This window comes from Thermobia domestica, chromosome 18 (genome assembly GCF_964235325.1).
Source record: "Thermobia domestica chromosome 18, izTheDome1.hap1.1, whole genome shotgun sequence".
NCBI lineage: Eukaryota > Metazoa > Arthropoda > Insecta > Zygentoma > Lepismatidae > Thermobia > Thermobia domestica.
The window spans coordinates 153,741,441-153,754,020 of NC_137471.1; the positions used below are offsets into that span (position 1 = coordinate 153,741,441).

At 35.2% G+C, this 12,580-nt stretch overlaps 1 long non-coding RNA gene across 1 annotated transcript; it reads left to right on the forward strand.

The window, feature by feature from the left end:
• The first annotated feature begins 605 nt into the window (after positions 1–605).
• LOC145675865 (uncharacterized) lies at positions 606–11,366 on the forward strand. The gene is made up of 3 exons (XR_014129233.1): positions 606–785; positions 9,779–9,929; positions 10,916–11,366. It is a non-coding gene; the product is annotated as an uncharacterized LOC145675865 (long non-coding RNA).
• The last annotated feature ends 1,214 nt before the right edge of the window (positions 11,367–12,580 follow it).

Sequence of the window (12,580 nt, forward strand, 5' to 3'; positions counted from 1 at the left end):
GGGAGACGCCGTTCATATTTTTTTCGAGGTGGAGGCGGCGTGCCCCCGCACTTTTTACCCCTAGTTGAGAGAGAAAATATTTTCGAAGTAACATTAAAAATGTTTTACATACATGATAAAGAAAACAGAATAGGCCTGTGAACAGAATAAAATGTTTTCCAACATGTCATTTACAATCTTTTCTATTGTTACAAGAAAATATATGAAATATAATTTTTAAAATATTTCGAATATTTTAAAAATAAATTCGATCGTAATATCAGAAATATTTTTAAAACGCCTATTAATTTTGTATGGAAATGTTTTTGTTACCTTGTCCTGTAACTTAAATGAAATATTTTCATGCAATATTTTAGAATTAAGTATTTCCGCATTATTTTATCGAATGTTGAATAAATTCTCTCACGAGAGTGTCGTAGTAGCATTATTACTAATCATTATAACAATTATAGCAGCATCAAAGAAATATATTTGTTAAAAATTTGAAATTTATGATATCCTGTATGACCGCATGTATGTGAGATTGCAAATTAGCATTGCTACATCAACCGTCGTTTGTTTATCAAAAGTACCAACATTCCTTGCGCGCTATGTTGAATTTGGGCAGTCAGCTAGGCAGAGAGAGAACTAACAATCATAATTTTACATCGTTTTTATATATTAAGGATGTGGGTGAAACAGACTTAAGTCTGCACTCTTCAATTTTTAACACCCATTGTTAGGTGAGGTGGAAGTTGAAGTGGAGATAGGCTGTAACGGAGCCGTGACCTCAGCACACGAAGTCGGTAAGTATAACGATTACATAAAATAATTTAGTTTTATTGTCTGTACAAGTTTATGTTTACAAATTATAAAGGTATGTGGGATGCTAGATTTCTATTTTTTATCTCTATACATAAAATACCGTGCAGGTTATACATAAAATAGCGTGCAGGTTTAATTTTTGCTCACCATTCGAAATAATAGCTGAAAAATAGATTCTTTTAATAATTTTCTTGTCTCTTTAATGATTTTGCGCTAGGCGATTTGAAATACGTCACATGACATAGATGAAATTCAAAGGGAGCGTCGGAAGTAATTGTTGGAAAATTACAGTAATTCTTGTATGATTTGCGTATATATATATATATATATATATATATATATATATATATATATATATATATATATATATATATATATATATATACATGGGGCCAGATGTATGACGTAAAAATTACAATGCAAAAAATACAAATCAGCCTGTATTACGTAGCCACTAAAAAGCACCAATAGGCAGGGTTCTAGAACACAGGTTCCTCTTTCCATTTATCTGTAATAAAGACAGAAATCAATGTGCCCTGCGGGGCTCTAACTCGTCTTCACTTGCTAACGGTTGCTCGGCAATAGTATGTGAATTAAATATTTTACTTCGGTACCGAAAAAAAACATCTATTAACCTATATGGGGGACATGTGTTCTAGAACCTTCTTGCACCATACTCTCTGAGTCAGAGCATTGCGAAGGCGGAGGACAGCAGGAGCGAGGGCATGCTTCCAAAGGGACAATATGCGGGCAAGTCTTTACTTTAGGCAAGGCAGTGACAATAGCTAATTCATCTGAACCGGTTACTGCAGTTACAGTTCCCAAGAAGGAAAGACAGAAAACAACGTGCCCTGTGGGGCTCTAATCCGCCTTCACTCGTTGACGCTCGCTCGGCAATACTATGTACTGACATAAAATCGCTGCCTGGCATAATGGAAAGAGTTACCAAAGTTGCGTACATTACCATTTTTATGACAGGTTATAATAATTCTGCGTGCAGTTTTACTTCTGGTGTGTTTTCTTTCAGAAGTAATGTTCCGGGGGGCATTGCTCATGCTATTTTAGTTATTGTAAACGTATTATTTTTATACTGCTCGAAATACTTAGTGAAATATAATTCTTTCGCTATTTTCCTTCGTGTCTATTTAATGATTTTCGCTAGGCGACGTATAAATTTTTCACTTGGCATAGATAAAATTCAAGGGGACCGTCAGAATTAACTGTCGAAAAATTACAATTCTTTTACGATTTGCGTATTTATACTGATTCCTGTGGATAAGAAGTACAGTACAAAAAAGACAAACCAATCTGTGTTAGGGGGCTACTAAAAAGCATGAATGCCATCTAACCGACTCAGGGAGGGTGAAGGCGGGTGGCCCGAAGGGAGCACACACGTACATTTCTATTTTGGTGATGGGTTAGTTGCGCGTATATTACCATTTTAATGACGTATTTACGATTTTTTTCAGGGGAGAGGGGCTTAGCTAACTTTGTTCTGCAAGATAATTCATTTACTTTAATATAGTAATTACAATTTCAAGGGGCTTAAGCCCGGAAGCCCCTCTTAAATACACCACTGGGTTATAATAATTCTGGGGTTCAGTCGAGCAGACGTTTACACCGAGCACAAGATTTATAGTTAAAATGTAATGTGAAATATTTTTGGTGAAGGAGTGAAAGTGTGAATGTTAGTTATTTCTGGCACTGCACAGCTTACTGAAATTGATTTTGGGCTTAAGTTTAGAGTTGCCCCTCCAGTCTGAAGTTGCCCTTGGAGTTTGTAACATACAAGAACAGTGCTTAAAGTATTAAAAATTGTTACATTTCACTTAACTTCTGTACTCTGTGTGTTTCACAAACATTTAAAAGGTTTTCTTCATTATTTTTGCGCATCCGTTGCACCTGTTCGCCATATTCGCCATATTTTACAACTAACATGCTGCTTAAACCTTGCGCAATGCTTCCGCATCCGGCAAATAGTACTAACTTCCACATATCTTTTCTCGTATTAAACATAACTCTCCTGCCGAAGTCACATTCCTAAACATCAGATAAAAACTTCAAATTATCATTTCTCCTGTAAATTTTCCTGATTTTTATAAAAAGCGGAGGGGTAACTCTAAACTTAACCCGGATTTTGAATGCAAATAGGGTAGAAGCGCTGGGAATTTGTGGTTCATACGTTAGTTGTGGACATCTGCGATGGCCGTAATGTAAACATTTAAAAAAAAATATTGTGTAATAAAGAGAGAAGGATTATAAAGTTTTTCCAGAGTCATGGTATGGTGAAGCGCGTAAAATCAACTGCGCGAAGTGTGGAAAAGATTTATTCGAGAAGAAATATTCAGAACAGAGGCAATAGCCCTACATACACTGTTTTCTGTCGTAAAGGAAAGAAAGGAGATGTAACACTCGTGTATTAGCTGGGAAATTTTTTTTTTTTTTTGTAGGATCGAAATTAAGTATTTCTAAAGATAAGAATAATTACAAATATTGTAAATGTTTTTCCACCGTCCTTGTTTATGCGTACCCCCCTCCCTTGTCGCTGACGTGCCTGCTCGCTACGCTGTCGCTCGGGCCCCCCTACTGTGCTTCTGCGCTTACTCAGTTGGCATTTGTGCTTTTTTACTGGCCTCCTAGCAGAAGTTGTTTCCCTTTTTTTTTGCTCCTCATTTAGTGCATAGGAGGCCGCGGTTGCTCAGTGGTATAGCGTTCACCTCCGGTGCTTGAGTTCCCTGGTTCGATCCCAGCTCGTGCCGTGTGGACTTTGTGGTGGGTTTTTCTCGGTGTTCTCCCGTTTCCTCCTACTTTCTTCATTTCACTCATTTCTCATTATGATCGCCTCCTTTAGCCTAACCAGCATAAGCGTGGGACGTTAAACAACGATTTCCTTTCGTTTAGTGCAGTTCTGCAAAAAGGAACCGGAAGATGCAAGAAATGCGTCAAAATTTGGTAAAACAGTCCGCTCGAGTATTGCCTAATTCTGCGTGCAGGTTTACTGTTGCCTCGAAATAATTGTTGAAAATTTTTAATTCTTTCGCTAATTTTCTTATGGTCTCTTAAATGATTTGCGGTAGGCGACATGTAAATATTTCACCTGGCATATATAAAATTCAAGGTGGCTATCAGACTAGATTTGCCGAAAAATTACAATTAATCTTTTGCGATTTGCGTATATATATGTATTGTATTGTATTCAGAGTTTGCCCAAGTGGGCCCAGCCCGGAAACACCCACCTGGGTTTTTGAGCTTTTCGTTAGTATATTATTGGTCCAATTAAGGTGATCATATTGGAAGTGATTCTTATCAGATTTTGAGCTTCGCTTGGGCGAATTAGGTGCTTTCACGTTAAGATACACAACATTCAACGTAAGACCTTTATTAAGTTCTGAATGCATTAAAAAAACCGTACCTTAGATTGAGATAATTATAGAACAAATTAATGTATGGATTGTGCTTATAGCCTATTTGAAGTAAAATATGCAATTTTATATTTTAGAAAATATTTGTCGTGAATAGTGTGCTCGCCCACTCGGCGTCGCCGAAGGACATTATACCTCATACATCTGAGAGGTTTAGGGCCATAGGTGCTGGTATTACTAGTAAATATGTAGTGTATTAATAAAAATATTAGTATTTTTTTTAATTATCTTTGATGGTAACACTAAACAGTTTAGTTTAGTTATTTGTTGCTAGTTTTCAAATAACCTTTCTGTAGAATCAACAGCAGCAATAGCATAAAAATTCGTGTCAAATTTAAGAATCTTAATGCTCGGAGTTTCGAAGAGTACGTAACGCTTACTATTTCAAGTGCTGAATTCAAACTTCGTACTAGTGGAAGTTTTGATGTACAATATAGAAAGCTTGCATTTTCGGAAAATAATAATAAACCTTCGTCGCAAAAGAAGTGCTCGGGAAATTCCCGCAATTGAACGCACAAAGCACCGGAACTAAATACTTCAACAATAAAACTATTTGAAAAAAATGAAATGAAATCTTTCAGTTTTAGGTCCTACGATTATGCCTGTTAGGTTAAAGGAGATTGTGATTATCAGAAATGAATGAAATGGTGGAATGAGCAAAGTGGGAGGAAATGGAAGAACCCCGAGAAAACCCACGAGCACTTTGTTTGACCAAAAAGTCGACATGGCGCGAGCTGCAATTGAACCAGGGACCCCAAGCACCGGAGGTGAACGTTCTACCAATGAACCACCTCGTCCCTAATAAAACTATTCATTTTACGCTGTAAGATATTTAGTTTCATTTAAGACATATTGAAACATTTACTTTGTGAAATATGAATTATACAGGGTGTTTCAAAACAACAACGACAACGTTTGAGAGATTATTCCTGAAACGAAGATCAGACAAAAGTATAGACCAGCCTGGGTGCACAAATGTTTTTTTTTCGGACTTATAGGCTGCCGGAAATATGAAAAGATGAACTTTAAAGGTCTATAGCGCCTATCGTAGTCGTGTCGAGACTTCACTTAGGAACTAAAATGTGCACTATCCAAAAATACACGTTTCAGAATCCTGTGGTACTCACGCAACAGTTTTTATAGAGGGAGCTTTGCTACGGGCATATAATTTGAAGTACTCACCAACTACCTCTGTTTTCGGCAGTTTATAACTCCGAAAGGAAGCATTTGTTCACCTAGATTGATCTATACTTTTTGTCTTATCTTGGTGTTAGGTACCACCTCCCAAACGTTGTCGGTGTTGTTTTGAAACACCCTGCATATATATTAATTGTTTTAAATTAATTTTCTGGGAGAACGGTCTTGCAACAAGTGCTCGGGAAATTCCCGTAATTGAACACACAAAGTATCGGAAGTGAAGTTCAACAAAAAAAAAAAAAACATTTATTTTATAAAACATGAGTTATAGATTGAGTTGTTCTAAATTAATTTAATATATTTGTTTTAAATTAATATATTTGGTGTTCATATTTGGCGAATGTCACTGAGGGTATTGGGCTGATTCGTTCTACATTTGTTCGTTCGTCTGCCTGTACCACACTACAACAGGGTACCACTTTCCATCTTTTAAGTTTAAATTTTCAGGTAAAGTATGAGACACACTAAATCTCCTGTACAGATTTTGGCAACATACTAACCTAAAATTTCAAAATAGCGGGTTTACACGCCGCAATTTTCTGTTTTTCAAGTTTAAATTTTCAGAGTAGAAGCACAGGACACTCTACATTAACTGTATATATTTCGGCGGCGATCCAACGTAAAATTTAAAAATGACAGTCATGTTTCAAAATAGCAGTGAATAGAAAATTGTTGCAAACTGTGACAATAATCTTGAAATATAAATCACATTTTAACACTTTTACCCCAAAAGCATTAAAATATTTAAAAAAAACTCAATTACACCCAAAGAAAAACAATTAAACCCGAAAAACCCCATATGGGCCCAGGTGGGTTGGGGCTTATTCAAAAGAGCCCGGGTTGTTTAAAACTCTGATTGTATTGTATTTATTTTTACCCGTTTTCATAGAAATTGTTCACAACGTGAACGTGTGAGTTGGACACGTCACCAGAACATTGAATATGTACATATTTATACATTTAAATCTACATGCAATAATAAAATAGCGTTAATTTAAGTAAAAGAGATACAATTTTTCATTATTCTAATTTACATACAACGACATAAGACAATATAACTGTTAATAAAACCTTACATTATACGTATGCAAAAATATATATACATTTTAAACCTTATTTATTACAGACACTTGTAATATAAGTGATTATTGAATTGCGAGATATCCTCCTACAGAATAGAAGCAGTGCTCGAATAGGTGGTACTTGATTGCTTTATTGAAACAGGATGTTTTGTTTTTTAAAGTGGAAGGAAGCTTGTTATAAATATTCACTGCCATAGGAAATGTACTATTCTTATGTATTTTTAAACGTGAAGACCCCATGAAGATCCGACGCTTGTTTTGTATTATGCATACGAATATCTGAGTTCAACCGGAAATTGCTTGTACCTATCTATATATTTTTTCTTACAAATTTTAGAAGTTCATATATATATAAGAAGTTCGAGAAGAACTACATTGCCAAGAATAAAAACCAACTAAAAGTCATACTAGTAGTGCTTCACTTGTAAATATAAAATACAGCTTCTGTACACTGTGTAAAAATACGGCGCCGGTGGAAAATAGTATCTTATACAGTTGTCTTTCATATGCACTTACGTATTTTATCCGTCGTAAAGCATCTGTAATTATTTTACACTTGTAACGCTTCACTTATAAACCTAAAATACATGTATATTACTTTGAATTTAATTCTATCGCCTGCAGAAATTTATTTTTTATAAATGTGTCTTTTCATGCATAGTTTTGAATTTTACTTGTATATCTTTCAAAATGTGGTGCGCCGAAAGTAAACCAGCGCCTAAAATTTAAAGGTCTGACTGATCCTCGCACAAGCCAAGCCGATTAACTTAAAACCTTGAAATTTCGACAGTACATGGGATTTGTGACGTATGGTACTACTAAGCAAGATTTTTTGGTAATTCTACGGGAAAGGGGAAAAATGGGTGGGAAGTACTTTAATAAGGTGGCTATATTTCTGAATCTCGTAGGCTTAGATGCTTGAAGTTTTATTTGGACTTCTCATTTAAAATAATTTGATACGCTTTTAAAGGTTTTTTGATATTTTAGTAAAAATGGGAAGATAAGAGGGGAAAATGAAAAACAGGGGATGGGTTTGCAATTATTATAATCAAATATCGATATCCCGGAACATTTGAAGGTTAGGAACATGGAGTTTGGACTCATCATTTAACATAATTAGACACGTATTTCAGTTTTTAAATTATTATTATTTTGACAACTTAGAATGGAAGAAAAAGGAAGGGCGCTGACGGCGATGGAGGGAGAATGGAGCTGGTAAAAATTAGTAGACACGTGTCCGAGTTTTTGAAAATTCCGTATATTAGAGTGAAAGGGGCTTAATTGTTGGTCTGACAGCGAAGCGAGTACGTGTAGACCTAGTTGAAACGTTTAGAAATTACGTAGTTCATATCTGCTGCATGGGGTCCTTGGTTCGATCCCAGCTCGCGCCAAGCGGGCTTTGTGGTAGACAAACCGTGTGCGTGTGTTTTCTCGGGGCTGTCCCGTTTCCTCCCACTTACTTCATTCCACTATTTCATTCATTTCTCATCATCAGCGTCTCACTTGACCTCGATGCATAAGCGTGGGACGTTAAACTAAATGTTTCATTTCATCTTAATTTCCATGTACAAGTATCTTTTGAATCTATGAACAATGCTAAACTAGTGTATTAATATAGGTTATAGTGCCTACATTTCTCCGCAGAATTTGATATTTATGAATTCTGAACAACTTCGTGTGGGCTTTGCTTTGGAAGTAATTTGGAAAGACGTGACTTGTTTTTCAATGCATGCTGGGAAGTATCTCATCCATCTTGAAGTTCGCGAATAGTTTTTGTTTTCTGCATTACTACTCCCTGAATACAGCGTGGGTGTAAAGTCAGTTCTTATTCGTAACAATGAATATTTCTAAAAGTAAGCAACCTATCACAGTTTTATTTTCATCGAATACGTTATTACTGTACCATTTGGTTATTAAGTTACATTTCAACGTATATATCCACATTTTCCACAACTTCTAAAATGTTACAGTATTACACGCCAGCTAAAGCTGATGCTAGTTTCTAGCATAATCTAGATTAAAAATAGATATTGATTTTACAACCACCGTGTATATTCTGAAACTGTTAAATTATTCCTCGTCTTCCTGTAGATTTCTTAATAATTTTATAGATACGTTGCTTTCATCTATAAAAAAAACTGGTTTAAACCAAAAAGATAAAAAGAACGAAAAATGCTTTAAATCATGTGAACTTCATGGTGACGTCTCCACATATCACACCATCTGCATTACGTTTATCTACTTTTCAACTTTTAATCAAGGGGTCACGTGTTGAATTCTCGGTCGAACCACAACCTATCTTTCAAGTGTAAACCAAGTAGCGATTCGAGGTGTCCCTTTAAGCGAAAGTCTTCTCCGTGATAACTTGGTATTTCGTAAGGATGTTAAACCTAACATACGAAACGAAACCAAATTGTATATTTCTACTTGCCTGAATGCCTGTTGTTTTATAAAGAAGCCAAGGTTGCTTACATATATTGATAGAAATTGGCAAAATGTGTCAACTGCCTACGTAGCTTCCAACATCAGCTTGGATTCGACTTTGTTTTAATTTTGTTGAATGTTATCTACATAACAAATTTGTAATTTAATATGATACGTTGACCTTAAAATTTTACATACAAATACATTTAAACTAATAACAGGATTTTCTCAATGGCTAAGGCGGGAGTTTCCCGATTTATATGTAATTCTGTATAATGTTTTTACTTGTGTAACTGCTTATCTTTTTGTAATTCTGAAATGACCCTTGACAATTATATTAACAAGTAGATCTATGTAAAGATCAGTAAAACGTATTTTTATCAGGAGTCCGTGAGTGAGTCGGCAATCTCATTTGTAACCAATTAGTTCCGGTTTGGTGTCGAAATAGACAATTTCTGATGGATGTAAGCCGAGAAGCGGTTTGGAGTCCCTTCCAGCATAACCTTGTTGTTGCATAATAACACCAAGACGAAATAAACTAATGTCTGTCCATATCTAATATAAATACATAGAGTAAATTAATAAACCAGAAAAACCTGGTCTTTTGGATTTTCAATAAAAAACATGGTTTTTGCCTACCCTGTACAACTGCTTGAAAATTAGTATGTAACTTTCTTTTATTGGAAAAACTAAATGTTAGTGCAAGTATTAATTTTTGAGGATGCGCCAATTGCACCTGACTCGGTGACACTGTCGTTTAAAATCAATGTAATTTGTTTAAGAGCATCAGTTGTATGCTCTAAATTTCCATTACTATTACTTGAGTGCTTAGTGTGTATTTCGTTACAGGTCTAAGAAATGAAAAACTTGGATGTCACAGCTCAGAAGCCATCACAAGAAACATCACGGGTGAAAAAGACGGGTGCAATAGCTGAGCAATTTAGTTGGCACGGTGCAAAAGGAAAGAGCATCTACTCATTAATCACTAACACAATAATAGGTAAGAAACTCTCCCTACTGTTCTTTAATCTCATTTACAGAGTGAAAAAATTATAGAAGTTGTCATTTGAAGAGCGATACACTATGTTTAAAATCTTGTATATACATATAAAACTTTCTGGTGCCCTTTTTATTTTCCTTCGCTTTAAATTCATACTATTGTGCCATGAATACTTCTCAGAATCATCTTCCTGTAAACTTTATTTCCCAAAAGCATGTACTACAAGCGCTGTTATAACATTTAAAACACTTTGAAAATCCTTATTTTAGCAAAATGTGCAATTTTCCCATTTTCAAGTGATACGTTACATTTAAGTGGAAGAGAGAGCTGAATATGTATAGAGTATATTTCATCCTTTTACTGAATTGTTCTGTTATGTTGGTAGTTTTCTTGAGCATTTCATGATTCATTCCTACATTCGCTATTTTTTATATTCTTTACAATGCACCGTTATCAAAATTATTCATTTCTATAAGGCAAAGTAATATGTATGGCCTGCTCCGTGGGAAAGAAATCGAGCAAGGTAGCGGTCATCAAGGCCTTAGTAACAATCTCGGCATTCACCTGGTGCGACTGAGGGGAAAAGAATGATCGGGTCCAGATTTGAGATCGGAGCCTTCGGAATGAGACGCTAGTTCTTCATCAACTCAAATGCTGCCACATGTTCTCTTTTTTTTTAATATTAGGTTTAAAATTTATAAGATGCTGTACTTATTAAAAATAAAAGTGTGACCGCTTCAACATGTTACAATGTCCTTAATTAAGCTACAGTCTTAGGTATGCCACTTTCAGCTGAAGCTGTTGTCTTCCTTGCCATTTACATTTTCTTCAGGATGTTACTTTTGTAATACAATATTGTCTTCACAAGCTGCTGTAGGTCCTACACAAACATTTTAAATATTTTTGTAAGTTTAAGATGTAATAATTGATCTTTAATAATTCCATGCTGTTATTATGTTATTAAACGCTGCCTATTTTATTTTCAGAAACTGTGTAACACAAGAAAAACGTAACTAACGATGAGATCGCGTAGAATATTGGGATTTGGCTTCAACATGCCATACAGAGACGAACAAGAAGATCAGTTAAGAATTCAGCTGCAGTTCCACAGAACTTTAACTGACAATTCGCAGCGTCGAAATTAGAGTTACTTGTGGTAATCAAAAGTGACATTATAAAGAAGCAAATATGTATTTCTTGTTATTCAGCAATGTGATATTTCTTGAAAGTAACAAAAAGTGACATTTCGTGAAAATATCTATTCCCCATGCGCCGTAGTTTTGTAGAACATTTTCAGCAACACACGTAAATATTGTTATTGTTGATTTTTATTTAATTACTGTCAGTGACATAATTTTCTAGAACAAGTGTTTACAAGTTAAAATGTGAATTTCTGACATTTGAGAAGATTGTTCTTAATGTATAGAAACAAATAATACGAGCAGCATGAAGATGCTGCTGAAGAGAATTTAAATAAAGCCAGAATAGTGTACATTTATATTTTTATTTAACTACTAACTGATATAAACTGATATATATATATATATATATATATATATATATATATATATATATATATATATGTACGTTTATTATAGTGGACAGTGTAAATTACAACTACATAATGTTAACTTGCTCTCATTAGGCTTTTTTTTTTTAAAAAAAACACTCAAAATCTTATTTACTCAATGATTCTGGGTGTTCCATTGCTACTACTGGTATGTGGCCACCCAGTCTATGTATGTTGGGTTGTCTTATGTGATGTTACGAGGTTCAAACTGCGAATTAGAGCCTTCACAATCATCGCGTGCCAGTTTTCAAAGCGGCTATGTTGGATTTATTATTTTTAAAATAGGAAAAGGATTGCCAACAATTGTTTCCTGGATTGGATGTCTAAACTTCAATCCTTTTCGTATTTTTATTTTTTTAAAATAATCCAATACAGCCGCTTTCAAAACTGGCAGGCGACGATTGTGTACACACTGATATGCAGTTTGAATATCGTAAGTCACATAAGACACTCCGATATACACGGCATGGCCACATACCAGTAGTACCAGTGAAACACCCAGAAACATTCTGTGTAAATAAGATTTTGAGTAAAAAAAAAGTAGTTATAATTTACACTGTTTATTATTATTTTTGTTTTTATTTATTTATTTATTTTTGTCTGAGTCTGTGGGCCGCAATGGTTCTGTGGGCCAAGGCAAAGGCGTCCAAGCAGGTAAAATTATACAGAAGAATCTTATGTTTTTTTCCAGCTGATATGTCACAGCCTGGCCACCTTTTTTCAACCCACTATTTGTTCCTAGCAAGAAGCCGCTATATATGCAGTGACGCAATATTCCGGAGCCCATAGGTCAACTCGGTCCATGGGTACTATTGCAGATATGATAACAAGGTAAGATATTTAAGGACTCTTTTAAATTCCAGCAACACTTTTGTTTTTTGTACTAGTGTACCGCTCAATAAAGAAAATGCGTTACCATGCATCATGTCGGGCTACACGAATGAAAAGAATGTGTGGTTTGAAATTAGCTACACCGAGAAGAATTGAAAGGAGACACAGTGAAGGAGAAACATGCAAATGCAATATCCACACCAGTGGCATAGCAACCACGGTGTTGGGGGGAGCGGAGCAGATACGAAGG